Source organism: Micromys minutus (assembly GCF_963924665.1).
Source record: "Micromys minutus genome assembly, chromosome: 7".
Lineage (NCBI taxonomy): Eukaryota > Metazoa > Chordata > Mammalia > Rodentia > Muridae > Micromys > Micromys minutus.
The window spans coordinates 9,405,172-9,431,373 of NC_137976.1; positions in this window are offsets into that span (position 1 = coordinate 9,405,172).

Sequence of the window (26,202 nt, forward strand, 5' to 3'; positions counted from 1 at the left end):
CTTGGAGGACAGCCATGCTGGAATCCTGTCTGCAAGCATAGCAGAATCATTTATGGTGTTAGCAGTTGGTGCTTGCCCATGGGATATTTCTCAAACTGGACTGGTTATTGGTTTGCTACTTCTTCAGGTTCTGCTCTATACCCTATGCCTGCATTTCTTATAGACAGGGTATGTTTGAGTTAGAAAGATTTATGGGTTGGTGTCGCTATTGCTCCACTGGGGTTCCTGCTTGGCTATACAAAGTAGCTTCTTCAGGTTCCACATCCCCAATATACTGAATCACAGCTAAGGCCACCCTCATTGATTCTTGAATGCCCCCTTATCCTAGGTCTCTGTCTTGTCCTGGAGATAGCCCACACCTCTCCACTTCTGTCAGTTGAAGATTCACATCCATTATCATGGCCATCTGGCCATCTCTCCTGCCCTTCCCCATACCTAATCCTGACCTCTCCACTCTCCTCCCTCTCCCCCTCCCTCCCAGTTCTTTCCCTCCATCTGCCTCTTATGACCATTTCCTTGCTTGGGCTTTTCTTTATGTTCAACTTCTTTGAGTCTGCGGATTATAACATGATTCTTGTATTTTATGACTAATATTCACTTATAAGTGAGTACATACCATACATTTTTGGGGAACTCGGTTACCTCACTCATGGTGATATTCTCATATTCCATCCATTTGCCTGCAAAATTCATGATGTGTTTGTTTATGTGTGAAGAAGTTTCTTATGGAAATTTGATTTTCTCATTGCCTATAATTTGAAGTTCATATTAGATGTTGTAGTTTCATGAAATTTTATGTCTTTTCTCTAAATTTTAAGCATATATGCTCTGTTCTAACTATATTTAATCCAATGCATTTGTTTTTGATAGTTGAATAGTAACCATTGTGCAGATGTACCCCATTTTCTTTATCCATTTGTCAGTTGAGAGACATCTAGTTTATTTCCAGTTTCTGGCTATTATGAATAATGCTACTATCAACATAGTTGAGCAAGTAAGTGTCTTTGTGGGATGTCAAAGCATCTTTTGGATGTATGCCTTGGAGTGATATAGTTGGGCCTTGAGACAAAACAGTTTTCTAAGAAACTGCCAAATTAAGTTCCAAGTGGTTATATAAGTTTGTACTCCAACCAGCAAAGAAGTGTCCCCTTTGCTCCACATCCTTAACAGCATGTGCTGTTTTTATCTTGAGGTTTTTATCTTGGCCACTCTGATGGGTTTAATATGGAACATTAGTATTACCCTGATGACTAAGGACTTTAAACATTTCTTTAAGTGCTTTTTGACCATTTGAGATTCCCCAATTAAGAATTCCTAGGCAAATGGATGAAACTTGATGGTATCATCCTGAGTGAGGTAACCCAGTCACAAAAGAACACTCATGGTATGCACTCACTTATAAGTGGATACTAGCCCAAGAAGCTCAGAATACCCAAGAAACCATCCACAGAATTTATGAGGCTCAAAGACAATGAATGCCTGAAGGAAGATGCTTCAGTTCTTTTTAGAAGGAAGAACCAAACATTCATGGGAGGAAATAAAGGGACAAATAGCAGAGCAGGAATTTGAGAAAAGATCATCTAGAGACTGCCTCACCTGGGGATCCACCCCACATACAACCACTAAACCTAAGCACTATTGCTGATGCCAGCTAATGCTCAGACTGAACATGAGAACCCCAATGAAGGAGCTAGAGGAAGTACTGAAAGAGGTAAAAGGGTCTGCAACACCATGGGAAGAACAAAATTATCAACTGTCCAAACCCACTACAGCTTTCAGGGACTAACACCAATCAATGAGTTTGCATGGAGATACCCATGGCCCCAGGTACATGCAGCAGAGGATAACATTTTCTGGCATCATTGGGAGGAAAGGCTTTTGGTCCAGTGAAGGCTCATTTTCCCAGTGTAGGGGAACACCAAGGTGCTGAGGTGGGAAAGGGTTGTTGGGAGAGGGAGCACCTTCATGAAGGCAATGGGAGGGGATGGGGGATACATTTGGGGTAAAAGGACAACATCTGAAATGTAAATGCAAAGAATATCCAATAAAATGAATTCTCTGTTTAGTTTTGTATCACATTTTTAAAATGGGTTATTTAGATTGTTGGTGTATAACTTCTTGACTTCTTTGTAAATTTTAGATATTAGCCCTCTGTCAGATATAGGGTTGGTGAAGGTCCTTACCCAATCTGTGGGCTGCCAATTTGTCCTATTGACAGTATTTTTTGCCTTACAGAAGCGTTGCAGATTCATGAGGTCCTATTTCTCAATAGTTGGTCTTAGAGCCTGAGCCATTGGTATTCTGTTTAGGAATTTGTCTTTTGTACTAATATGTTCAAGGGTATTCATAACCTTCTCTTCTCTGAGACTTAATGTATCTGGTTTTATGTTGAGGTCCTTGATCTACTTGGACTTGAGTTTTTTTGCAGGGTGATAAGTGTGGATCTATTTTCATTCTTCTGCATGTAGATACCCAGTTAGTCCAGCACTATTTGTTGAAGATGCTTTTATTTTTCCAATTTATTATTTTGGCTTCTTTATCAAAAATCAATTGTGCATAGGCATGTAGCGCTATTTTTGGGTGTCTGATTCAACTCCATTAGTCTGTTTCTATACCAATTCCATGCTTTTTTCTCTCTTTTTGTTAACACTATTGCTCTGAAGTACAGCTTGAGGTCAGGGATGGTGATTCCCCCTGAAGTTCTTTTATTGTAAGGTTTTTTGGTTATCCTGAGTTTTTTGTTTTTCCACATGAATTTGGGCCATATAAAATTATGTTGGGATTTTGATTTGATAGGGATTGCATTGAATTTGTAGATTGCTTTTGTTAAGATGGCCATTTTCACTATGTTAATCTATGTGTATAGGAGATCCTTTGGTCTTCTGATATTTTCTTCAGTATCTTTCTGGAGGGACTTGAAATTTTTGTCATACATAATTTTCACTTTTTTGGTTAGAGTCACACCAAGGTATTTTATATTATTCATGGCTATTGTAAAGGGTATTGCTGCCCTCATTTTTTCCTCAGTCCATTTATCATTTGTATACAGGAGGGCTACTAATTTCTTTGATTTAATTTTGTACACAGCTGTTTTGCTGAAGGTGTTTATCAGCTGTGTAAGTTTTCTGGCAGAATATTTGGGGTCTCTTATGTATAGAATTTCATCATTTGGAAATAGCAATACCATGACTTTTTTTTTTCTTAATTTATCTCTCTTTGCTCTCCTTTGGTTGTCTTATGCTTTGGCTAGAACTTCAAGTACTAACTATATTGAATAGGCAGAAAGAGAGTGGGCAGCTTTGTCTTGTCCTTGATTTTAGTGGAAGCACTTTAAGTTTCTCTCCTTTTGGTTTGATTTTGGTTTTTATTATACTGAGGTATGTGCTCTGTTTCTCTGAGTTTGCTAATACTTTCAACATGAAGGGGTATTGAATTTTATCAAAGGCTTCTTCAGTGTTTAATAGAATAATCATGTGATTTTTTTTCTGTCAGTTTTTTAATATGATGGATTGCGCTAATGAATTTTAATATATTGATTCATTCCTGAATTCCTGGGATGAAGTTCACTTTATCTTGATGGATGATATTTTAGATGTGTTAATGAATTGAGTTTGCAAATATATAATTGAGTATTTTTGTATCAATGATCATAAGAGAAATCGGTCTGATATTCTTTCTTTGTTGAGTCTTTATGTAATTTAGGTATCAAGGAGGCTGTGGCTTTATAGAAAAAGTTTGGCAGTGTTTTTTCTGATTCTATTTTGTAGGATAGTTTGAGGCGTATTGGTATTAGCTCTTCTTTGAAAGTCTGGTAAAATTCTGCACCAAAACCACCTAGCCCTAGACTTTTTATGGTTGGAAGATTTTTTTATGGGTTTTTAATGGCTACTTCTATTTTTTTAGGGGTTATGGGGCTGTTTAAATAGTTTATCTGATCTTGATTACTTTTTTTTTTTTTTTTTTAGAGATGGTGATGAAAACACCCAATCGCATGATCTTCTCAGCCTAAACTGCACCTTTATTTCTTCCTGCCTTTGTGCATATCTGGACATGGAAGACATTGATGTATGTTGACAGTGGAGATGTTGCATAGTCAGTACCAATCAGAGGTTTTTTTGTCTAAAATATGTCCTTCAATGAATGAGAAGGAAATGGTTTGAAACAAAAGTGATCCATTGGGTGGAACTTATTTGTCTTTTAAATTAATTCCAGCATAACAACCCTGACTTTTTTTTTTTTTTGTACTTTTCTACAAGTTGTATGTTTTTGAAGGAAAAAAGATATATATATATCTAGCTGAGAGAAAAGATATTTGTTCACCATGGGTACTTACCTTTTGTAATTCAATTAACATTACTTTGATAAGTTTCAATCCTCTTTTAGATTATAAGCTTTTAGGATACTTATAGTTACAAATGGTGAATGAGTAAAAGGAATGGACATCAACAAAACAGTACGTGCTGTACTCACAGCCAGTTACACAAAATGTTCATGCTTGCATCTGTTGCTTATTAATTTTTTACTGTTATTTGCACCATCCTTTTGAAGAGACTCCAGCAGCCTGTTGCTTTGCCCAATTGTTTATTATGATCTATAAATCAGGGCCTTGGATGAAATCAAATAGCTAGGTTATGTTTGCAAAAATACAAAGATTATGCTTCTGATATTCCACCTAGATTTCAAAACCCATAGATTAATTTCTAATTTAAGTTTGTATTTGCTTTTTTAATTTTTAAAAATCTTATTTTTTAGCCAATATATTTCAAATTATATTTTATGTATTGTTCAATTTAAGTTTCTGCTATAAATATTGACAGTTTTCCTAAGAGCCATATAAACAGACAAAATACATTAAAAGGATAAACAAACAAACAAAAACAACAACAAACCCACAACAAAAACAAAAAAGCAAAAGCCCTTAATGTCAATAACATCCTTAAAAGTCATAGAAATGTGTCCATATCTTCTAATATATAACTTTACTATTTGACCATGATGCCTTAGCAACCTTAGTTAAATGATTATATTTAGATTTTTTGTCTCTATTAGCTGTAGTTAAAGTAATTGGGATTTCTTATAGAACTTCAGTAGAATGGCTAAAAAGAATAAGGAAAGGTCTCAAAATTTCATGAGTTTGATTTATTGTCCTTCTGAATCATGGCCATGCTTTTAATTCTCTCAGTAACACAAATACACTCAGAATCTGCAGTTAGTTCAATGATGACTCTGTATTTGTATTACAAACAATGTATCTAGTCCTCCTCATTTTCTAGTTATGGGTTTATGGTCAGATGTTATAGATGAGACATTATATCCAACAGTGGGAATGAATAGGTTCCATAAGACATTTATGAGCTGCACTGAAAAGTAATAGCCAGGGGGAAATCTCTACATGTTTCAGGAATTAGAGGTGGATAAAGAAGTTGCCTTAATCAAACATGTCCTCTTTATTCTTTTACAAGTGACCAAGTCCAGTTTGTACTGTTTATCTACTCATGAGTGTGAAGATCATCCAGTAGAGCATGGTCAAGTGACCAACTATGAATAATTCCTTTTGGTGACTAGCCCAGTAGCCACCAAATCCATCCTTGCCAATTACCTTTAGGTTCTTGCCTTGACTTTTGCTGATAGACACTCTGGATTTTGAAGCTCAGTGATACCATATCTCTGCCAGTTTAGAATTATATGAATTTTATTTATTGACCTTGATTTTAATGTAGAAACATTTCAAAATCATTTAGCTCTACACAGGGTTTTTTTCCCTAAATTAAAGTTTCCTTTTGTAGAATAATACTTATACACAATGCTTAGTAATTACATTAACACACTCTCTCATCTCTCTGCCTCTTCCATCAATGTTTTTTAGTCCAAATAGTCTCATGTTCCTTCTTTCTTCCTAAGGTTCAGAGACCATTCCAGAAACAAGACTGAAATTCTAGAAGAGCCAGAGGTAGGGGGAGGGCCTGACTAAAACAACGTGTTCTAGACTTGACAGGCCTGCTATGTTCGCAGACTCATAGAGGCTGTAGTTATCTACACAAGACTTGGATAGTCCAGCCAGTCAGGATTTCACATGGAAAAGCAGAGGACCTCACCTGCTTCCCCCATCCCCATACCAGCTGAGGCGTTATTTAGGGAAGGGGACACAGAATTCTTTAAGGGTATAGTTCTAATACATAAATCATCCTCTCATGCATGCGTAGATGAACAGTACAACCTGGATTTGCCCACTGATAGAAGAATAAGAGAACATGAAGTTGATGATAGAATATTAAGGTGCCTCTGGAGATGTTCTTGGGGATCTATAATCCTGGAAACTCAATAGCCACCAAGGCTATCTCAGACAATGGCCTTTGGCTTATTTTCTTTAGAACTCAAAGAATAAGACTCACAGATCAGTCAATTTTAGAGAGAAATTTATTAACAAGCTATAACATAACAGGGAAGGAGAAAATTAGAAAGTTCAAAATACCAGAGAAAAATCACACTTAAACTCAGGCCAGCATCTGAAAGGAAGACAAATAAAAAGGGAGGTTTATGGATCACAGAGGCAGGTAGACCTAACAGATACTCATGGTGAATAAAGACAACAATAGAAGTGGGAATCCTGGTGAGGATTAGTACATCTAATTGAATTATTAATTAATTAATGGCACCCCTTCCTAAGAGATTGTCCCTTTGTAGCTGATTGTCCAGTCCAACTGGATTTACTCTTAAAGGAAGAAGCAATGGCATGTCTCCATTCTGAATTAAGTTTCATACTTTTGGCCAGTAGGAAACAGTGTTTCTTTAGTGGGCCTTCAGTGCTACCTTAACATTGGGAAGGGGTGTGTTTGGAATGAGTTAAGAGAAGTAGCGGGGCTTAAATCCTAATAAAATACACTATATGCATATATGACATTTTTAAAAAATTAAAATATTAATTTAAAAAACAGTTGTAAAAATTTGGCTTTTTATATCTTACCAAAAATTCAATTTAGAAATCATAATTACAAGGTGGAAGGAGGCAGAGCTGCCCTTAGTATTGTGAATATTTCCCCCTCCCCCTGAAAACTTTATTTAAGTGTATTATGTATGAAATATTTTAAAAGAAATATTATGAAGAATTCACGGAAATAATAGATTCTGTCCCAATCGGCTACTTAGCTTCAAACCATCTCACTTGGTGAACAGAACCAGCCAAATTGCTTGGTGTCTTTAGAATATAACAGAAATGAAAAACAAAATCTTCCAAGTGATACATAAATGAGGACAGGCTGTACAGGAAAGATGCCAGTAGACATCTCAAGGACAAATCGTGCAGGACCAGACATTCTGGAGGAAGACTAAGAATAAACCACACCATTCTCAGGAATTAAAATGGCATTAGAGCTGAAGAAATGAAATTTGCTAAGTGCGGCTTTCCTAGCATCCCTCAAACTTGATGCATCAAATCATATATATATAAGGATATGTATTGATGAATTAAGAAGCAATTTGGAATTTGGAGAGCAGACTTTTTTTTTATGGCCGATAGTTTTAATTTTGTGTAATACCACTTCCAAGACACATTTGATGAAGTCATATGGTTTTGAAATATTACTATACTAAAATTAAGTTGGACATTTAAAATGCAACGAAGCAGAGGTTCAGAGCACAGTAGAAAATCCTTCATTTTCTACATGATTATTCCTAGATGATACTGTTCTTCTTACCCAACCAATCTGTAGGTTTGAAGATGTTTTTGTGTCTAATGCTCTGTCACCTGGGCTTATAGACCTTTTCACATTGCTTTGTTGTAACATGGTCACATTTGGAGCAGTAGCTAACCTTTCTTGCTTTCCAGTAGAATCTGAGTACTTGTAGAAATAATTCCTCTGAAGTTCCACACCCATCAGAATGTCAAAGGTCTTCAAATAGTCTATCACAAGCGATGCAGGATTTGAAGGCCCAGCACTGAGCTCCTCTAAAGGACAGTCTTTGCATGGGAAGGCTGTAGACTCATTTTCCTGAGCATGGCTGACTCATGGTGTTCCATGGCTTGTCCCTGTCTTTTATTTCTTCACTGGTGACTCAGCTATTCCAAGATCTTTCTCCTGAAACTTTAAAAAAAAATTTTTTTTTAGCTGTGACTTGTGTTTCTGGCTTCATCCTTGCCATCTTATTCTATTATACATTTTGTTTTAGGATATTTTCTCTTTTCCCACTACTGACCTATGGCTGATAGGTTTCACTGCTCTGCCTGGTGCTCCTGGCTATGATGCTGCCTAGTTAGAAAATGGTAACCTCAAGGAGAAGGTAGCCATTGACTTGAGCTGTCTGTCATCGGCAGACCCTGACCCACAGAAAACTCTTAACTGCTGCTTCCTTGTTGCTTCTCTTTCTGTTCCTCAGATATCTTTCTCAAGTCTCTAATTTCTGGTTGTTCTTACGTGACTTTTTCCTTTCACTCAAGCCTTTGTTTCCTTTTCCCCCTGCCTTTAAATTTTGAGTTTCACTTTTAGTATTCTGAATTGGTAGCACACAATTTTCTGATACCTCTCTAATGTTTGGTAACTTTAATTTTCAAGGTATCTTTCATGCTCTCAGATTATTAAATGATTATCACATGTCTGTGGTATGTGCGTGTGTGTGCGTGTGCGTGTGTGTGTATCTGCCTCTCTGTCTGTGTGTATGTGTAAGTGTATACAATTGAATGGAATAAGAACAGTGATTTTATTCTCTAACATATTGTAGTTCAGTTACATAATTACTTTACAGTTGACAGAACATACAACTCTAACTGGCAAAACCATTTTTATACCACCAAAATAATTTCCCAAAGGTTTATACTACTGATTACCTTACCTTGTGTCAGAGTGTTTAGCTGCACCCAGTACCAAGTTTGCTTAGTCACAGAACCCTGGTGCTAGCCCCACTGTGATATTGTCAGTTCTCTAGATCTTGTGCTGTCTGAGGCTATGTCACTTAGTTCTTTTAAGTGATATATTATAATTATTATCATTATTATTGTTATTTTTCAAAACAGTGTATGTTCTTTTTAAAAACTATTAAGAAAAACCAATTAACCTAAGGTAACATTTTATTTCTCTACCCATAAAAATGATTATTGATATTTTGACAAATATTTTTGGTCTTTAAATTTTATTAGATATTCTCTGTGTTTTCATTTCAAATGTTATACCTTTCCCCCACTCCCCTCTTTCCTCCACCTCAACTTGCTTCCATGAAGGTGCTTCCTCTCCCAATCACCTCAGTGCCTTGGCTGGTTGATGATGTTGTTCTTCCCATGAGGGTGCAAACCTTTCAGCTCTTTCAGTCCTTTTTCTAGCTCTTTCATTGGGATCCCCATGTTTAGTCTGATATTTAGCTGCAAGCATCCTCATCTGTATCTATATGACTCTGGGAGAGCTTCTGAAGGGACATTCATATCTGGTTCCTGCCAATAAACACTTCTTGGCATCAGCAATAGTGCTTGGGTTTGATGGCTGCATATGGGGCAGTTCTCTAGGTGAGACAGTTTCTGGAGATCTTTTCTTCAACCCTTGCTCCTTTATTTAGCCTTGTATTTTCTCCCCTGTTTTGTTTTTCCTTCTAAAAAGGACTGAGGAATCCACATCCTGGTCTTCCTTCTTTATGATCTTTGTTTTTGGGCGGGCTTATAAGTGAGTGTATACCATGAGTGCTCTTTTGTAACTGGGTTACATCACTCAGGATGATAGCTTCAAGTTCCATCCATTTGCCTAGGAATTTCATGAACTTGTTATTTTTAATAGCTGAGTAGTACTCCATTATTTACCACAAATTCCGTATCCATTCTTCTGTTGAAGGACATCTGGGTTCTTTTTAGTTTCTGGCTATTATAAATAAGGCTGATATGAACATTGTTGAGCATGTGTTCTTGTTAGATGTCAGAGCTACTTTTGGGTATATGCCCAGGAGTGATGTAGCTAGGTCCTCAGGTAGTACTATGTCCAATTTTCTGATGAACCACCAGACTGATTTCCAGAGTGGTTGTACTAATTTACAGTCCCACCAACAGTGGATGAGTGTTCCTTTTTCTCCACATCCTTGCCAGCATCTGCTGTCACCTGAGTTTTTGATCTTAGCCATTCTGACTAGTGTGAGGTAGAATATTAGGGTTGTTTTTATTTGTATTTCCTTGATGACTAGGAATGTTGTGCATTTCTTTAGGTGCTTCTCAGCCATTTGATATTCCTCAGTTGAGAAGTCTCTGTGTAGCTATGTACCCCATTTTTAATAGGATTATTTGATTCTCTAGAGTCTAACCTTACATTTTCCCACCCATAAATTAATTATTATTCATATTTTGACAAATATTTTTTCAAAAACAAATTACCTTACTATAATTAATTCACAAATGAGAACATCACAAAGCAAGTTAAAAGGAACTAAACATATGCTCATTCCCAGAATCTAGCCATCTTAGTGAACTATCCAGTAAAAATGGTTATTCTGAGTCAGTGAATTTTTTGTATTTTGGAGTTTTGGTTTTGTCATGTATCCATCATCAAAAAAGAAAAACAAACTTAAGACATGGTTGAAACTACAAAAAAAAATTTGCTCTAACGTATTTTTTTCCTGACTCGAGGGTCCCTTATGCCTGAATTCTATCCCATTTTTGGTCTCCTTCTCTAGATGTAAAGCTACATTCTCAGTCTATTTTCATGTATGTGATTGTGTGTGTGTGTGTGTGTGTGTGTGTGTGTATGTATGTGTGTGTGTGCATTATATGCAAGAATCTACATATAGAACAAATGTGGCTTTTTTTTTCTTTCTGAGTTTGAGTTTTTATACTTAATATACTCTGTAAACATTCATTTCCCTGAAAGTTTCATGATTTTGTTTTTCTTCATAGCTGAATAATATTCCCGTATGTGACACATTTTTATTATCTTTTGATCTGTTAGTTGCATCTAGGTTGTACCCATGTCCTTGGTCAAAGAGTTATAGGCAAAACATAATCTAAAAATTAGGAAGTTGCTTATTTCCTACTGATTAAATTGAAATTGAGTGGTCAGAAATCATAGCTCAGTTAAACATCAGTAATGCTAATAGCAGTGTTCAATAAATGATTGTTAAAACATTGCTCAATACATGTTAATGTGTTGAATAGTGGATGAAAGAGGGAAGAATTATATAGGTGCAATTGTTTGCATAATAAAGAATACTATATTGAGAATTCAAGTAATTTTGGGCATAGGAAAACCATTTATTTACAAGCTTTAGATAGCTCTTATTTGTAAGACATGCAGAATACTCTACCTTTAAATTATATCTTTACTATGGTAATCCATTTTAAAATTATTGAATAATATGACAATATATTTTATTCATTTCTGCTATATTCTAAATTTATTCAACAAGATTGTGTAAATTTGCTTTTTCCACTTTTGTCATCTTAGTATCTGCCTTAGGGTTTTACTGCTTTGAACAGATACCATGACCAAAGCAACTCTTATAAGGATACCATTTGACTGAGGCTGGCTTGCAGGTTTAAGGGTTCAATCCATTATCATCAAGGCAGGAACATGTCAACATCCACACAGACCTGGTGGATGAGAAGCTCAGAGGTCTACAGCTTCATCTGTAGGCTGCTAGCAAAAAACTAATTTCCAGGCAGCTAGGATGAAGGTCTTAAAGTCCACACCCACAGTGACACACCTGCTTCAACAAGATCTCACCTTCTCCAACAAGGCCACACCTTCCAAAAGTGCCCCTCTCTGGGCTGTACATATACAAACCATTATAGTCTCTATATATTATTTGTTGTTTCCTATCATTTAAAATATGTCTTTTGCCTTGGTCATAGATAATGGGTAGTGAATTATTGTCTTCTATTTGTCCCATTGATGAGACATTGGAATGATATGGAATTCTGTTTTGTTTCAAGTCATAAATGCTTGTTTGTACACATGAGAAATCTTATTCTTCTCTCTAAATATAAATAATTTCTTAAAGAACTTTTCTTGCCTAGTCTCACAATCTATAAATAGTATTAGAGGCTGGTGAAGATTTCTGGACTTCTTTCTCTAATTTGGCAAATGGTTAGTTTTATGGAACCACTGAGTGTATGAATTTATGTCCCTGTTAATCTGTCTTTCCCAAAATAATGGTGTTGAGATAATGTTTTCTTCCATGTTAAACTTTGCTTGCTCTGTTAAGATGATTGTAGTGAAACCTGAAGGTACTCAGTGCAAGTGTTCTGAAGTTGCTTCTGTTTAGTTTTTTCTTTAGCACATTTTTAAAGGTGACTTGGTGATCTAGAATCATCCAGAAGCAATGTGACTTGAAGAGATTAGCTTGACATACTGTTAGTTAATACTATTTTAACATTTCTTTAAAAAATTTAAAAAACCTAAACAGTATAGTTTAGATATATTTGTATATGTTATTCTTTATAGAAAGTTAAATAATGTTTTGAGACTCAGAAAATAACATCTGTTTAAAAGGGTTGCTCACAGCATGTACCAGTTGTACTGGTGTTGAGAGTCATGGTATAGCTTTATCCTACTGGGACTACTCTTAGGGAACAAATGAAACTGAACTTATGTCAGTAGAAAGGTTTTGAGGAAAACAAACACTCATGTATATCCTATTTCTCTATTTACTGTCCCAGTTTCCCACAACTAGCTCCTTTCCCAACAAAAGGAAAACACTATTCTCAAAGCAGGTCTCTTTCTTGTTGTCACTAGCATATTAGAGTCTCTAATTTATTTTTTCCTACACTGTGTGTGGCTAACACTGGATGATAGTTTCCCCTGAAATATTCTTTCCATATCCAATGATAACTTAAGAGAATGAAAGACAAGAGACCACTGTCTTTTAGTCTCTGACTAGTAGGAGCTCTGCCCACAACATTTTAGAATTGTGTCTTGTATGTTGCTGTGTACAAACTCATTAATACAACCAACCGGAATAAGAGGAATGTATGGATCCTTCTCATTTGTCTATTATCCTAATATTATATTAGCATTATATTATATGTTAATATGTATTATATTAATATTAGTTTCTATTGCTGCATAACAGACTAAGAATGATAAATTTTATGTTCCAATAGGATTGTGGCCTGAAGGCTATGCCCACTCTGTGTGCTTCCTGTTTATATTTCTGAGATAATGTCTAACAATGTGCTTGTACCAGTATCCTCTTAGACCTGAAATTTCCAAAGGATACGTTCTCCTAGTACTAAGCATGTTGCTGCTTTGCTTGTTGTTAATTTCTGAAACAGAGGTCTCTAGGGTGCATAGAATCACCCTTCTTACCACAGACTTACATCCTTTCCCCTGACTCCAAGACCATACTTGACATTCTCATTTGAGACCAATTTAAATACTTTCATAAAAGGCTTTCAGAATTGCAATGCCTAGAAAGTCAGGGTCAAGCATCTGAAGGAAAATAGTCAAGAAGATAGAAAGGCACTGCCCACCTTCAAATCATACGCTGCATTTTCTTGAGATGTTACTTTGTCAGTGTGTTCTGGCCCAATTCACTTCCAGAATTCAGTTTTATCATGGGAAAAAATAGCATTCATAATAATACTTGGTGCAGAAAATAAGTGTCTGTGTGTCTGTGGAGTACTCAGCCATAAATGGGACATCAATATGACATTCCTCCTTCATGGGAGGGAAACAGAAAAATAAAGAGTCAGATGTCAGGGGGGACTGCTGTGAAATGGTATCTTCTGGAAATGATGAGGCTGTGGTAATTGTAAATCATAGCAGTTATGGTTGCTTGGAGAAGAGCTAGCAAAGGAGACTGTTGGTGGCCACAGTGGGAAGGAGAGCCAGGGTTCTTCAGGATTGTGGCTCCTAGTAGGCCACCCATGCTTTCCAGGATGCACTTCCACTCATGTACCCCTAAGAATTCCTAACTTGATTCAATGAATTATTACAAAACAAGAAAGAAAGAAAAAAAAGCAAGGAAGGAAGAAAGTAAAGTACAAAAGGGAAGGAAGAAAGAAGAAAATAAATAAAAGAAAGAAAGAGAAAGAAAGGAAGAAAGGAAGAAAGAAAGAATGAGAAAGAAAGAGGAGATGAAATTGAAGTTATATGCAGTTATGGCTGTGTCTTTAAGAGGTCGGAGGTAGAAGTTGGATGGGTGGATCCAATCAAAAATTATGTACATATATGCAGTTCTCAAAGAAAACACATAAGTAAAACTGTTACATAAAAATAAAATATAATTAAAAAATGGAACAAACATAAAATAGGACATGTACTTGGTTGTTCCTCTTCCATAATTAGATTTATTATGATTTACTTTGTATGTGATGTTTCCATGCTGTGATGAAAACATCAGATCCAGGTTATATTTTGGGGTGTATGAGCCATTGTACATGTGTGGAGGCCAAAACCAAGTTCATGGTTCTGAGCTTCACATTAAGGAAATTAGAAATGCACAACAAATACCTTAATTTTCTGAACCATCTCCTTAGCCAGAGGTAAAAATATTTAAATCCTAAATTTCATGATTTTTGTTAGAGATGTATCAAATGGGCTTGGGTACCCCACAGTTTTTGTTTGTTTGTTTGTTTGTATTTTGATTGTTTATAATTTTCTGTAATGTTCTTATTCTCTCTCCTGTACTTAAGGCTCAGGGAGCATTGTTGAGGAGGAGGCAGAAAGGAGCCAGAGGACCAGGAAAGCTTCTGTGAGATTATGAGTCTTAGAAATGAGATAGAAACTGCTCCTACAAAAATATGGGCGCCTAAGCAAGACTTCTTCAGAGACATACAGTATCAACTGAAAAACTGACATAGAAGATAGAAATCTCACGGGGCACTACCCATAGACAAAAGATTACAAGCAAGGAAAGAAATGGGAAAACAGAAGAAATAGTCCTTCAAGGATGAACCCCTTATTTCATTGTCTAATATGAAGTATTCACCCCAGAACTCATATACTACAATAATATTAAAAATGAACAGTTAATATGCAATATATTTATATATGTATGTGTCCACATATATGTTTTTATGTAACAATAACAACTGAATTAAAAGTGGTAATGAGTTCCAGAGGAGGCAGGAGCGCAGGAACATGGGACGGGTTGGAGGAGAGGAAGAAATGGAGAGTGATGTTGTAATCATATTCTTAATTGAATTAAAAAATTCTTACAGGATAACAAGGATGATTTATACCTCATCTTTACAGTATTAGATAATTTTAAATGTGTATAGACATTCTGGCATTTTTTTAAAGTTTCAAAAACTTTTTTTTATTTGAAGATCTCTGGTATTTATTAGATAGAAGAAGAGGAATCTGTGATTTTTTTTTTTTTGAGATTTTTTTCCCAATTTTTCTTTTGGTATGAGGAAAAACTATGACTTTCATTTCTTTTTCTAAACATGGAAATAGTCAGAGTTTTCTTAGTGTTTATAGATTAAACATAATGATTTTTGAATACCAAAAATTGCCACAAGGCTATATTCTTAGCTCTTGGATTATTAATGATATAAGGTTCAGGAGCGCCATATTCTGAGAGGGTGCTATGCACTAAATTATTTTTCTTAAGAAGGACTGAGGCTTTCACTTTTTGGCCTTTGTTTTTCTTGAGCTTCATATGGACTGTGAGCTGTTTCTGGAGTATTCACAGCTTTCTGGGGTTACTATCCATTATCAGTGACTGCATATTATATCTCTTCTTTTGTGACTGGGTTACCTCACTCAGGATGATAGTCTCTAGATGCATCCATTTTCCTAGGAATTTTGTGAAGTCATTGTTTCTAATAGCTGAGTAGTACTCCATTGTGTAAACGTACCACAATTTCTGTGTCCATTCATCTACTGAAGGACATCTGGGTTCTTTCCAGCTTCTGGATATTATAAATAGGGTTGCTATGAACATTGTGGTGCATGTGTCTTTGTTGGATGTTGGAGCAACTCTGGGGTATATGCCCAAAAGTGGAATAACTGGGTCTTCAAGTAGCACTATGTCCAATTTTCTGAGGAACTGACAGACTGATTTTCCAAGTGGTTGTACCAGCTTACAACCACACCAAAGTGGGAGAGTGTTCTTCTTTATCCACATCCTTGCCAGCATCTGCTGTCATCTGAGTTTTTTATCTTAGACATTCTGACTGGTGTGAGGTGGAATCTCAGGGTTGATTTGATTTGCATTTCCCTGATGATTAGGGATGTCGAGTCATCCTTAGATGCTTGTCAGCCATTCAGTATTCCTCAATTGAGAATTTTTTTGTTTGGCTCTTTACCACATTTTTTAATAGGACTGTTTGATTCTCTGGCATCTAACTTCTTGAGTTCTGTGTATATATTGGATATTAGGTCTTTTTCATATGTGGGGTTGGTAAAGATCTTTTTACAATCTGATAGCTGTCATTTTGTTTTCTTGACAATGTCCTTAGCTTTATAGAAACTTTGCAATCTTATTAAACCCCATTTCTCAATTCTTGGTCTTTGAACACAAGCCATTGGTGTTCTGTTCAGGAAAATTTCCCCTGTGCCTATGTGTTCTAAGGTTTTCCCTACTTTCTCATCTAATAGTTTCAGTGTACCTGGTTTAATGTGGAGATCTTTGATCCACTTGCCCTTGAGCTTTGTGCGAGGAGATATGAAAGGATCTATTTTCATTCTTCTGCATGCTGAGTGCCAGTTGAGCCAACACCATTTGTTGAAAAGCTGCCCTTTTTCATTGAATGTTTTCAGCTCCTTTGTCAAAAATCAAGTGACCATATGTGTGACGATTCATTTATGGATCTTCTATTCTGTTCCATTGACCAACCTGCCTATCTCTGTACCAGTACAATGTGGTTTTTAACACAATTGCCTTGTAGTATAGCTTGAGGTCAGGGATGGTGATTCCTGCAGATGTTTTCTTGTTGTTGTGGATGGATTTTAATATTCTAGTTTTTTGCTATTCCAAATGAATTTGCAAATTGCTCTTTCCAACTCTATGAAGAATTGAGTTGGAATTTTGATGGGAATTGCACTGAATCTTTAGATTGCTTTTGGTAAGATGGTTATTTTTACAATGTTGATCTTCTCAATCCATGAGCATGGGAGACTTTTCTACCTTCTGATATCTTCTTCAATTTTCTTCTTCAGGAACTTAAAGTTCTTGTCATACAGATCTTTCACTCGCTTAGTTAGGATCACACCAAAGTACTTCATATTATTTGTGACTATTGTAAAGAGAGTTTTTCCGTAACTTCATTCTCAGCATGTTTATCTTTTGAGTATAGGAAAGCTAGTGGTTTGTTTGAATTAATTTTATATCCAGCAACTTTACTGAAGGTGTTTATCATCTGTAAAAGTTATCTGGTGAAATTTTTGGGTTCATTTATATGTACTATCAGATCATAGGCAAATAGTGATATTTTAACTTTTTTCTTTTCTGATTTGTATCCCTTTGACTTCCTTTTGTTGTCTAATTGCTCTGTTTGGGACTTCCAGTACTATATTGAATAGATAGGGGGCGAGTGGGCAGCCCTTTCCAGTCCCTGATTTTAGTAGAATTGTTTTAATTTTCTCACTATTTAGTTTGATTTTGGCTACTGTTTTGCTGTATATTGCTTTTACTATGTTGAAATATGGGCCTTAAATTCCTGATTTTTTCCAAGACTTTTAACATAAAGAGATATTGAATTTTGTCAAATGCTTTTTCAGCACCTAGTGAGATGATTATATGTTCTTTCTTTGAGTTTGTTTATATGGTTGATTACAATGATAGATTTTTGTATATTGAACCATCTCTGCATTCATAGGATGGAGCCTACTTCATCATGATGAATGATTGTATTGATATGTTCTTGGTTTTGGTTTGCAAGAATTTTATTGAGTATTTTTGCCTCAATGTTCATGGGGGAAATTGGTCTGAAGTTCTCTTTCTTTGTAGGGTCTTTTTCCTGTTTAGGTATGAGTGTAACTGTGGCTTTGAAGAACAAGTGGGGTAGTGTTACTTCTGTTTCTTTTTTTGAGGAATAATTTGGAGAGAATTGATATTAGCTCTTCTATGAAAGTCTGATAAAATTCTGCACTGAATCAATATGCTCCTGGGCTTTTTTTTTGTGGGGGGGAGGCTTTTGATGATTGCTTATAATTCTTTAGGTGTTATGGAACTGTTTAGATGATTTATCTGATCCTGATTTATCTTTGGTATCTGGTATCTGTCTAGAAATTTGTCCATTTCCTCCAGATTTTCCAGTTTTTTGTTGTCTTTGTTGTTAGTAAAGACCAGCCTTAGTCCATGGTGATCTGATAGGATGCATGGTAGTATTTCGATCTCTTATATCTGTTGAGGCTTGTTTTGTGACTATATGGTCAGTTTTGGAGAAGGTACCATGAGGTTCTTAGAAGAAGTTATGTTCTTTTGTTTGAAGATAAAATGTTCTGTAGATGTCTGTTAACTCCAATTGGTTCATAACTTCTTCTATTTTCACCATGTTTCTGTTCAGTTTCTGCTTCCATGATCTGTCTGTTGATGAGAGAGAGATGTTGAAGTCTCTCACTATTATTGTGTGTGGTGCAATATATGCTTTGAACTTTAGTATAGTTTCATTAATGAATGTGGTTGTTCTTGTTTTGGAGCATAGGTGTTCAGGATTGAGAGTTCATCATGATAGATTTTCCAGTAATGAGTAAGAAGTGTCCTTCCTTATCTTTTTTGATAACTTTTGGTTGAAAATCTCTTTTATTCTATATTAGAATGGTTACTCCAGCTTGTTTCTTGAGACTATTTGCTTGGAAGGTTTATTCCCAACCATTTCCTCTGAGATAGTATCTGTCTTTGTCTCTTTGATGAGTTAGTTTCCTGTATGCAGCAAAATTCTGGGTCTTGTTTATGTATTCAGTCTGATAGTCCATGTCTCTTCATTGGGAAATTGAGGTCATTGATGTTAACAGATATTAAGTAATAGTTAGAGCGGAGCCTGGCCCAACTGCCAGCCAAAAAGGCGGCTCGTACAGGCTGAGCAACTGTGACCGGGAACAGATGTTAGGAACTTCTGTTCCCACCCGGAGACGACTTCAGGACACAGAGCAGAGCCTGGCCCAACTGCCAGCTGGAAAGGTGGCTCGTACAGGCTGAGCAACTGTGACCAGGAACAGATCTTAGGAACTTCTGTTCCCACCCGGAGACGACTTGAGGACGCAGAGTGGAGCCTGGCACAACTGCCAGCTGGAAAGGCGGCTCGTACAGGCTGAGCAACTGGGGAGTGGGAGGCCTAGGCTGCTGGGGAGCAGAGGGATCTCTGCGGAGTGCACACGGAAAGGGCACCCCCTGCCCTGACCTGCCCTGTCCTCCCCGATCCAGTGACCTGGAACAGATCTTAGGAACTTCTGTTCCCACCCGGAGAGGACTTCAGGACGCAGAGCGGAGCCTGGCCCACCTGCCAGCCAGAAAGGTGGCTCAGAGAGGCTGAGCATCTGTGACCAGGAACAGATCTTAGGAACGTCTGTTTCCACCTGGAGGCGACTTCAGGATGCAGAGCAGAGCCTGGCCCAGCTGCCACCCGGAACCTGGGCTGCCGGGCAGTAGAGAGATCTCTGCGGAGTGCACTCGGAAAGTGTACCAGGGACACAGACCAGATACAAGGAAAAGACAAGAACATATCACTGACAACAAAATGGCAAGAGGAAAAAAGAAAGAGTATATCCCAAGGAAACCAAGACAATCTAGCAACACCAGAACCCAGCTCTCCGATAGTAGCAAACATCGGAATTCCAAACACTCCAGAAAAAGAAGACACAGACCTAAAATCATGCCTCAAGACGCTGATAGAGTTACTTAAACAAGAAAGGGAGGAAAAGCAAAAAGATTCAGAAGCTTTTAAAGAAGAAACAAGAAAAACACTCAAAGAACTCAAAGAACGAGAGGAAAACAGAACCAAAGAAATAAAGGAATGGAAGAGGGAAATTAAAACAGAAATTGATACAATAAAGAAAACGCTAAAAGAGATAACCCTAGAGTCAGAACACCAAAAAAAGGAATCAGGAGTCACAGAAGCAAGCATTTCCAACAGATTACAAGAGATCGAGGAGAGAATCTCGGGGGCAGAAGACAACATTGCAAACATAGACAAAACAGCCAGAGAAGATGCAAAAAACAAAAAGCTCCTAACCCAAAATATCCAGGAAATACAAGACACAATGAGAAGACCGAACCTAAGGATAATAGGAATAGAAGAGGGAGAAGAGTATCAACTAAGAGGCACAGTAATTATCTTCAACAAAATCATAGAAGAAAACTTTCCTACCCTCAAGAATGAGATGACCACAAGCATAAAAGAAGCCTTCAGAACTCTGAATAGGTTGGACCAGAAAAGAAATACCTCCCGACACATAATAGTAAAAACATCAAGTGCCCAAAGTAAAGAAAGAATACTAAAAGCAGTAAGGGAAAAAGGTCAGGTAACATATAAAGGCAGACCAATCAGACTCAAACCCGAATTTTCAACAGAGACTATGAAAGCTAGAAGAGCCTGGACAGACATCATGCACTCCTTAAGAGAGCACAAGTGCCAGCCCAAGCTGCTATAACCAGAAGAACTATCAATCACAATCGATGGAGAGACAAAGATATTTCAAGATAAAGCAAAATTCACACAATATCTGACCACAAACCCAGCACTACAACGAATTATAGGTGGAAAACCGAATACAAGGAGGAAAAATCAGCCTAGTAAAAACAAGAAAACTCCTAAACAAGAAAACTAAAAGAAGAAAAAAACACAGACACAACTCAACCCAAAAAAGCAAAAATGGCAGGAAACAGAAACAATTATTCCTTGATATCTATTAACATAAATGGTCTCAACTCCCCAATAAAGAGACATAGACTATCAGACTGGATACATAAACAAAATCCAGCCTTTTGGTGCATACAGGAAACTCATCTCAGAGACAGAGACAGACACTATCTCAGAGTAAAAGGGTGGAAAAAAAACTTCCAAGCAAACAGCTCCAAGAAGCAAGCTGGAGTGGCTATTCTAATATCGAATAAAGTAAATTTCCAACCAAAAGTTATCAAAAAAAATAAAGAAGGACACTTTTTACTCATTACCAGAGAAATCTGTCAGGAGGAACTCTCAATCCTTAACATATATGCTCCAAATAAAAAATCACCCACATTCATAAAAGAAACTCTACTAAAGCTCAAAAAATACATTTCACCCCACTCAATAATAGTGGGAGACTTTAATACCCCACGCTCACCAATGGACAGATCAGGGAAACAGAAACTGAACAAGGACACTGCAAAACTAGCAGAGACTTTGAACCAACTAGAATTAATAGATATATATAGAACATACTATCCTAAAGTAAAAGAATACACCTTCTTCTCACCACCCCATGGCACCTTCTCGAAAATTGACCACATAATTGGACACAGAATGAGCCTTCATCGATATTAGAAGATTGAAATACTCCCATGCATCCTCTCAGATCACCATCGTTAACGGCTGGTCTTTAACAACAACAAAGACAACAAAATGCCCACATACAAATGGAAACTAAACAACGCTCTGTTAAAGGATAGCAGGGTCAAAGAAGAAATAAAGAAAGAAATTAAAGATTTTCTAGAATTCAACGAAAACCATAACACAACTTACCCAAACCTATGGGATGCAATGAAAGTAGTATTGAGAGGAAAACTCATAGCCCTAAGTGCTTCCAAAAAGAAACTGGAGAGAGCTCACATCAGCAACCAGACAGCACAGCTAAAAGCCCTAGAACAAAAGGAACAGATATACCCAAAAAGAGTAGACGGCAAGAAATAATCAAAATTAGGGCAAAAATAGACCAAATAGAAACAAAAAGAACCATTGCAAAAATCAACAAAACAAAGAGTTGGTTCTTTGAGAAAATCAACAAGATTGATAAACCCCTAGCCAGACTAACTAAAGGGCAAAGAGAGAGTATCCAAATTAACAAAATCAGAAAGGAAAGTGGGGACATAACAACTGAAACTAAGGAAATTCAAGAAATCATCAAATCCTACTACAGAAACTTATACTCCACAAAATTGGAAAATCTGGAGGAAAAGGACGAATTCCTAGACAGATACAAGGTCCCAAAGTTTAACCAGCACCAAGTAAACCATCTAAATAACCCTATAACACCTAAAGAAATAGAAGAAGTCATCAAAAGCCTCCCAACCAAAAAAAAAGCCCAGGTCCAGACGGGTTCAGTGCAGAATTTTATCAGACATTTATTGGGGATATAACACCAATACTCTCCAAAATATTCCAAAAGATAGAATCAGATGGAATATTACCCAACTCATTTTTTGAGGCTATAATAACCTTCGTACCTAAGCCCCACAAAGACCCTACAAGGAAAGAGAACTTCAGACCAATCTCACTTATGAACATTGATGCAAAAATACTCAACAAAATCCTTGCAAACCGAATCCAATAACACATCATAACCATCATTCATTATGACCAAGTCGGCTTCATCCCTGGGATGCAGGGATGGTTTAACATAAGGAAATCCATCAATGTAATCCACCATATAAACAAACTTAAAGACCAAATACACATGGTCATCTCACTAGACGCTGAGAAAGCATTTGACAAAATCCAACACCCCTTCATGTTAAAAGTCCTGGAAAGAACAGGAATCCAAGGCCCATATTTAAACATAATAAAAGCAATATACAGCAAACCAACAGCCAACATCAAACTTAATGGCGAGAAACTTGAAGCAATCCCACTAAAATCAGGGACTCGACAAGGCTGCCCACTCTCCCCCTACCTATTCAACATAGTACTGGAAGTCCTGGCTGGAGCAATTAGACAGCAAAAGGAGATCAAGGGGATACAAATCGGAAAGGAAGAGATAAAAACATCACTCTTTGCCGATGACATGATAGTGTACTTGAGTGACCCCAAAAATTCCACCAGAGAACTCCTACAGCTGATAAACAAGTTCAGCAAAGTGGCCGTATACAAAATTAACTCAAACAAATCAGTAGCCTTCCTATACTCAAAGGACAAACATGTGGAGAAAGAAATTAGGGAAAAGGTACCCTTAACAATAGTTTCAAAAACTATGAAATACCTTGGTGTGACTCTAACTAAGCAAGTGAAGGACCTGTATGACAAGAACTTCAAACCTATAAAGAAAGAAATTGAGGAGGATCTCAGAAAATGGAAGGATCTCCCATGCTCATGGATTGGAAAGATCAACATCTTAAAAATGGCCATCCTACCAAAAGCAATCTACAGATTCAATGCAATCCCCATCAAAATCTCAACCCAGTTCTTCATGGAATTGGAAAGATCAATGTGCAATTTCATATGGAATAACAAAAGACCTAGAATAGTGAAATCCATCCTCAAAAACAAAAAAACATCTGCGGGAATCACTATCCCTGACCTCAAGCTATATTACAAGGCAATTGTGCTGAAAACTGCATGGTACTGGTACAGAAATAGGCAGGTGGATCAATGGAATAGAATAGAAGATCCAGAAATGAGCCCTCATGAATATGGTCACCTGATTTTTGACAAAGGAGCAGTAAACATTCAATGGAAAAAGGACAGACTATTCAACAAATGGTGCTTGTCCAACTGGCACTCAACATGCAAAAGAATAAAAATAGACCCGTTCTTATCTCCTTGTACAAAGCTCAAGTGTAAGTGGATTAAAGATCTCCACATTAAACCAGATACACTGAAACTATTAGATGAGAAAGTAGGGAAAACCTTAGAACACATAGGCACAGGAGAAAATTTCCTGAACAAAACACCAGTGGCTCAAGCTCTAAGGTCAAAGATTAACAAATGGGACTTAATGAGATTGCAAAGTTTCTGTAAGGCTAAGGACATCGTCAAGAAAACAAAATGGCAACCAACAGAATGGGAAAAGATCTTTACCAACACCACATAAGATAGAGGCCTAATATCCAAGGTGTACAAGGAACTCAAAAAGCTAGACACCAGAGAATCAAATAACCCTATTAAAAAATGGGGTACAGAGCTAAACAAATCATTTTCAGTTGAGGAACACCGAATGGCCGAGAAACATCTGAGGAAGTGCTCCACATCCTTAGCCATCAGGGAAATGCAAATCAAAACAATCCTAAGATTCCACCTCACACCAGTCAGATTGGCCAAGATCCAAAACTCAGATGACAGCAGATGCTGGCGAGGCTGCAGAGAAAGAGGAACACTTCTCCACTGTTGGTGGGGTTGCAAGCTAATACAACCACTCTGGAAATCTCTCTGGCGATACCTCAGAAAATTGGATATAGTACTACCTGAAGACCCAGCTATTCCACTTCTGGGCATATACCCCAGAGACACTTTAATACACAACAAAGATATATGCACCACAATGTTCATAGCGGCTCTATTTATAATAGCCAGAAGCTGGAAGGAACCCAGATGTCCTTCAGAAGATGAATGGATACAAAAATTGTGGTACATATACACAATGGAATACTACTCAGCCACCAGAAACAATGACTTAACCAAATTCTTAAGAAAATGGCTGCATCTAGAGATTATCATCTTGAGTGAGATAACCCAGTCACAAAAGAACAGACATAATATGCAGTCACTGATAGTGGGATGCTAACCCCAGAGGCTTGCACTCCCCCAGAAACAACTCACAGACTGTATGAAGTCCTAGAAATAAAGAAAACAAAAAATATACATATATTCACAAAACAAGAAGACTTTGACTATTTCCATGTTGCGTTTTGTTTTGCATGTACTTTACGCTTATTGCAACTCGTAGGTTTTCCATGCATACTGTGCAGCCCTTGAAAAAAATAAGTAGTGACTATATATATATATATATATATATATATATATATATATATATATATATATTTACGAAATAGTTATTGTTGTATCCTGTTATTTTTGTTGTTAGAGGTAGAATTGTGTTTATGTGCTTTTCTTCATGTGGTTTTCTTGCATAATTATGTTCTTGCTCTTTCTGGGGTGTAGTTTCTCTCCTTGTGTTAAATTTTCCATTTATTATTCTTTGTAGGACTGGATTTGTGGTCAGATATCGTGTAAATTGGCTTTGTCTTGGAATATCTTGGTCTCTCCATCTATGGTAATTTAGAATTTTGCTGGACATAGTAACATGGGCTGGAATTTGTGTTCTTAGAATTTGTATGATGTTTGTCTAGGATCTTCTAGCTTTCACAGTTCCTTTTAAGAAGTCTTGTGTAATTCTGATTGGTCTGCCTTTATATGTTACTTGTCTTTTTTCCCTTACTGCATTTAGTATTCTTTGTTTTGAACATTTGATGTTTTGACTATTATGTGTTGGGAAGAATTTCTTTTCTAGTTCAATCTATTTTGAGTTCTATAGTCTTCTTGTATATTCATGGTCATTTTGGTATTAAGGGTAGGGAAGTTTTCTTCTATGATTTTGGTGAAGTTATTTACTGTGCCTTTCAATTGATATTCTTTGCCCACTTCTATACCTATTATCCATATATTTGTTCTTCTCATTTTTCCCTGGATATCCTGGACCTTTTGGATTAGGAACGTTTTGGGTTTTGTTGTGTTCATGTTTTCTGTTATCTTCTGTCCCTGAGATCCTTTCTTCCTTCTCTTGTAGTCTGCTGCTGATGCTTGCATTTATGACTCCTGATTTCTTTCTTAGGTTTTCTATCTCCAGGGTTGTCTCTTTATGTGATTTCTTCATTATTTCTATTTATATTTTCAATTCCTTCACCTGTTTGATTGTGTTTTCCTGTAGTTATTTGAGTGATTTCTCCTGGTTCTCCTGTTACTGTTTAAGGAAGTTATTCATGTGCTTCTGGACAATCTCCATCATCATCATGAAATATAATTTTACGTCTATATTTTGTTTTTCTGGTGTGTTGGGAAATCCACTACTTACTGTGGTGAGTGAACTGGCTTCTGATGTTCCCAGTTTGCCTTGTTTTCTATTGCTTCAGTTCTTGTGCTTTCCTCTTGCCATCTTTTTTTTTTTTTTTTTTTTTTTTTTTTTTTTGTCCCTGACTGGTGCTTATTTCTCCCGTGGATCTGAGAATCTGTGGGCTCAGGAGGGAGATTGCTCCTGGGTGTTCAGCTCTTTGGATCAGAAAGACCCTTTTCCAGAGAGCACATGCTCCCTGCACTTTGAGAAATTGCAGTGTCCCCCCCCCCCCAGTTAGCCAATGGGCTTGTGTGTCAGCTTCACCTTTGGTTCAGGTGAAAGAGCGCTTGTGCAGCTGTTTTGGGAGCTCAGCCTTCAGGTCCTGAGT